Source organism: Hibiscus syriacus, unplaced genomic scaffold (genome assembly GCF_006381635.1).
Source record: "Hibiscus syriacus cultivar Baekdansim isolate YM2019G1 unplaced genomic scaffold, ASM638163v2 tig00112382_pilon, whole genome shotgun sequence".
In the NCBI taxonomy this organism is placed as follows: Eukaryota; Viridiplantae; Streptophyta; class Magnoliopsida; order Malvales; family Malvaceae; genus Hibiscus; species Hibiscus syriacus.
Genome location: NW_024063318.1, coordinates 555,787 through 561,680, shown reverse-complemented (window position 1 = coordinate 561,680; position 5,894 = coordinate 555,787).

The window sequence follows — 5,894 nt, the reverse complement described above, 5'->3', positions numbered from 1 at the left end:
TCGTCTAAGCTAGACGTTAACATGATGACTGAGAGTCTAAGATATGTGTAAACACCATTATTATTTTATTTAATAACCCATACTTTGCTTCCTATGCTACTGTTACCCACGTGAAGACCAAGACCTGGCTCCACATCACCGTGCCCATACTGGGGCACCACTACCGTGCAGCAGCACATGCAATCCTATCGCCCATGCCCTGTGAATAAGATTCCATTAGCAAACACATACAAGAAAAAGGCAGTGGGGATCTCGATCAAAAGGAGGAGAGAGCATTACATTCGAAGAAGGGGAGAGGGAGAGCTAGGGATTAGAAACTGTCGAGCATAATAGAGATGGAGAGGGAAGTGTTTGTTTATTTTAGTTTTTGGGTAAATCACGCTAAGGTCCCTATACCTTTAGCGTGTTTTACATTCTGATCACTAGTTCTAGGTTAAATCGCCCTTTTGGTCCTTTCTGTTTAAGGTGATTCGTGTTTCAATAACTTTTTAGGGTAAATCATTCCTTAGGTCCCTCTATTTTACGCATGTTCTATATTTTAGTCCATAATTTCAGCACTTTTCTTTTTCTTTTTTCCTTTTCTTTTGTATTTGATGTTCTAACCTTTTAATTTCTTACCTTTTAATTTTAATATATATTTTTGTTTACTTATTTAATATAATTATGATCTTTTTTATTAATTTAGTCAAAGTTACTATTTTATTCCTATATTCAGATTTTATTTTTATATTTAAGTTGTACATTTATTTTAGTTTCCTTTATTTACATGTAATTACCAAATAAGCTTACTTTCTATCCATTTTAGAATCATGTTAGCATTTGTATTTATTTCCTTTAATATTAGTCCGTTAAAATTTATTCTTCATATTTATATTTGCATTTACTTCATTGTAATAGGTAAACATTAATTGCATGAATATATACGTTTTATTGTACAAATATGTTTGTATTAATTGTGTGGAATTAACAATTATTCTCATATGTTTACGTGTATATGTGTGTATATATTTTAACTTTCTATTATTTTATTATCATGCAATGATATGTTTTTTACTATATTTACATTGTATTTTACATTTATTAAATACATCTTATATTACTTATATTATATTATGTACACATTACATGTTTTTATTTATGAATATATCGAACACATTTTATTACTTTATAATAATATCTTACCTTGAGAGTATATGATAATATAATTACTTATTCTTAAACTTTTCCTTAATATTAATTTTAATTTAGTCCCTATTGCATGATTAGTTTATTGTCTTTTAGTTTAGTAATTTAAAATTTATGCAATTAGGTCCTTAAACTTTTAGTCTCTTAGAGCCCGATATTTTAGTTCTTTAACCCTTTTAGTCCTCAAACTTCTATTAATGTTTATATTGACATAATTAAATAGGTTAAATAGAACTTCCATTTTAGCTTAGATTTCAAACTAGTCATTTAATTTAGGGGATAATTCGAGTCGGCCCTCGAATAAACGCTCGAGGGACCATCTCGGTTATTCAATTCAATAATTGATTAAAATTAAATAGGAATAATATCAGAGTCTACACCTTTAGATTGAAGCCCCTATGTTCTTTAATTTTCATAATTTGTCACCGTAAGTTAGAAAAAGCCTTAATTTATTTTTAGTATAATTAGGATTAAATAAAATTTTGCTTGATTGAATTGTTTTTAAAACTTAAGGCAATGTTCACTTATTAAGGAGTTAATAGTATATCCTCCGCGATCGTGCTCATGGGGTGACTACTGGTAATTCTCTAAATAAGTCGACATCCTTTTCAAAACCGCATCATGTTTTCTAAAAAATGAGACAATGTTCGGTTATTAGACATAATAACTGATCTCCCACATTTACGCTCGGGAGTGAATGCTATCGGCCTTAATAAACGAATACCCTTTTTCAACTTTGCATCCTTAATGATTTTTAAATTAAATAAAGATTGAACTCAAAATTTATGATTTTAAATATAGGGTAATCAACTAGGTACCAATTTTTGGGCGCTTGTGGGGCTGCTAATCCTTCCCCACACGTAACTGGCTCCCGAACATGATTTCTGGTTTTTTGCAGACCCTAACACTCGATATTTTATTAAAATAAAATGTTTTATTAAAATCACTCGGTTTTTACGGTGTTTCAATCTCACCTTAAATGATTGGTGGCGACTCCTTACATTTTGAAATGATTTTCAAAGAGAAAACCCCCAAGTCAGTATCGGTCTTTCCCCACCCGGGCGAAAAACGGTGTCAACAGCTTGACGACTCTGCTGGGGACTTTTGTTTTTTAAAACAAATTGAGAGTCGAGCCACGAGTTGGTTACCCTGCATTTACTATTTTTGAAATTAAGAGTTCGATCTTATTTAATTTATTGTTCATTATGATATTTCAAAAAGGAAAAAGATTTCTCTCTGGTTAATGCTTACACTTCTGTGAAATATTTAGGATTGTTGCATATCATAGCTCTAAACCCGAGCTCAATGCCAGTTTACCTAAGTAGGGAGAAACGTCACACCTCACGAGGAGCATTGGGCTTCCTTGTGTGGGTCTGAAAAAGTATCTCTGGAAAGCACCATAAGTTGCCTATTCGGATATTAGTTCCGAGGTACGCTTTTAGTGGTGTGATCCCCTCAGCTGAACCTGATTCGCAAGTCTGTAATGGGCCAGAATTGGGGCCAACCTTAGAAGGTTGTAAAGATGACTTGGGAACCTTTGCGAGAACCCAACCTCATATAGAGAATTTAGTAAGCCTACCCCGCTAGAGCCATGTGGATACCCTAGGAGAATTAGAACGCATTCGGATAGGATTATTAATTTTCTTTGTATGCATTTTTTAGTCTCAACTTTGAGTCATATTTATTTATTTTAGCTAAGATTACATTTTTGGATTAATCTTTTCAACTAACTTAATTCTTGTTGTCTTGTTTCTACTAACATTGATTTTCTATTGTATGCTCTTATTGCATTTTTGCATGTATCATTATCATATCACATCATTTCATAAACGATATTGATTCCCAGATTACATAGTTATTAGAAAAAGAGATTAAGGCAGGAATGTCTTTCGATGGGACTGAGAATGCAATTAGTGTTCAGACCTGGTCCGAGTACGGACAGATATGGTTCGGGGACAACTTTGTCACTACCAAAGAATCAATTTTACCATAGAAGGTAATTATCCGAGCCCTGAAACACGCTCAAAGACTGAGAGAGCAAAGAGACGAGGCTAACCAAGAATTGGTGTAGAGAAAAGCACAGATTGAGCAGCTCGAAGCACAATTGCTTAGTTGGGATGAGACTTTTCAGAACTCTTACAACAACAATGGGTTTCATCTTTAAAAAAGAGAACGAGATGTTAAAGAATAGGATGATGGAGCTAGAAGGAGAAGGGTTGATCAACTCATCCGCACAATAGATAACCAGACTGGAAAATGAGGCCTTAAAAGCCAAAATTCTTGAGCTAGAAGTTACAGTACAGAGATACCATCAGCAAATTCAGCAGTTAGAGGAGAGCCAACCATGAATTAATCTAGGACTTGGAATCGCACTACGGCAAGCTCAAGATACTATTCAAAGATATCATGAAGCAATGGAGATAGTAGTGAATCAGGCCAATGGTGTTGCTCGTCAAGTCTATGAATTATCTGAAGAAACTACAGCCTTAAGAGTTTTCGTGATCCAGAGGAAGAACGGCGCATCATGGAATTGATGATAGAGCTTGAGAGATTAGCGAATTGGGTAAGATTCTACGTTTAAGTTTCCATGTTGATGTACTCTCTTTGCCTAATTGCTTAAACATTGTGTGTTGTTGAGTACTTTTTGTATAAACTAAGTTACTTTGGAACCAGTATCGGGTTGCATTTGCATCTCACATTTTGCACACCATTTTGCATTTGCATGTGCATTTTTGCATCTTTGCATTAGCATAAATACATTGTACATTACATGGTATATACTGCATCTCGACATGCATTAATCATGAATCCTGAAGGTAACTCACGGAGAATCTTGTGATAAAAGTTTTGAGGGTAAGATGAGGTGACCCCATCCGTACCCAAAAAGGATTCAGAATTATGAACGTAATGTTGGCCCCTCTGAAGTTTGAGGCATTATCAAGATCCGTGGGGCACGGAGAAGCAGAGCCCATATTTTGTTTGACCTAGGGGTATTGACCTTTAACTCGTAACGAGACATTCCAGGGACAATGTTGCACTGGTCATGTCCTGTTTGAACGTGTTTTTGTTATTTCCTTAGTAGATATTTTGTTAATTGAACTTATGTCGTTTCTAAGGTTATGAGCAATAAATCAAGTTTTAATCTTGTAATTCTTTGAATATCGAATGGATTAAAGGTTCTTTTACTACATTATTTATAGATCTTTGACAAGGGGCAAGATTAGACCTTCCATACCCCTTCCCAGACAGAAATAACCTTTCAATAACATTACCTTTTTCAGAATAACGACTTTAAAGTCATACCTTTCCCTTTCTAGACGCAGAACCAACATTTGTTTCCCATCCTCAATAAATCCTGGGGGGCATAATTAGGACCTTTCCTGCAAGAAAGATAAGATGGAGTGTTGCAGATCAAGTTATTGCGAGAGAATTTGAATAATTGGGGCATATTGGGGGCAAATAGAAGAGAAATAAATGAAATCATTGAAATAATTTTATCATGTATTAATTACATTGTTTTCATGTAAATAAGGTTAATCCTGAAAACTTATCCCCCTGGGGATACCTCTTTTACGAAGACTTCAATTTATGAGATGATGAACGACTTTGTTTCATTTATCCTTTCAAAAATATGTATACATATATATATATATCCCTTGTTGTCCCCTTTTGAGCCTATAATATTTTTTTTCTTTCTAATTCAACCCTAACCAAGGATTACCCTCCACACTGGGGGGGCAAAGGTGAAAGACATCTGCTTGCACAAGCGAAGATCATCAATCCAGATTTCTCTACAGAAGCAAGTCATGATGAAATAAAGTGATGAATACCAAGATACCACAAGATAGACCAAATACGAAGCGCTCGAATATCAAATCAAGTTGATAACACAGAGAAAAAATAAGGAAAAAGATAAAAAAAATAGAAATAAAAAGAAATAAAAAAAGAAAAGAAAAGAGAGACGAAAAAAAGAATAAAGAAAATAGATCTGATACTTCAAGACGGGCGGTTCAAAGATCTAGAACTAATTCACCTGAAGATCATGAAACACCAAGGGAAAATAAGAAGAGAATAAAAGGCGTACGAGCAGATTCAAGTTGAGCAAGACAAGATTGAAGACATCAGTACGAATTGATCCTTGGTTCAATAACCCTTAAACACTTGTTTGGGCCTATTTATCCTTTTCTTTCATAACCATGAGCCCTAGCCTACGTTACGTGCCTAAAAAGTCCCTTCTAATTATACATGGATTTCTAAGTAGAAAGACTATCTTCAGATTTCATCCCACCCCTCAGGGTTAATTTTACTTAAAAAAATGATTTTTAAAATCTTTAATGCATGATAGAAAAAAATAAAAGAAGGGTTCGAGATGTATAATTTTAGATAACGTCTTGAAACCAATGGAGGATTCGAGTTGAAAACCTGAAAAGGCAGCTCGAACACGAAGATTGTCAACCACTGTACAGAAGAACGATCTTATACATCTCTTGATAAAGCATTGCATAGTCTAAAGGCACTCACGAGGGCTTAGAACCAGTGAACATTTCCAGAAGAGAAGCATGGCAGTTGCTTCATCAGATCAATGAACACCAGAATCAAGGACGCAAAGAAGCCTACCAGAAACACATTCCTCCTCAGATTAACCCCAAACACATGACCTTCCCAAGTCAACCTGAGCCTTTTATCAGTATTAATCTTTACACTTTTCA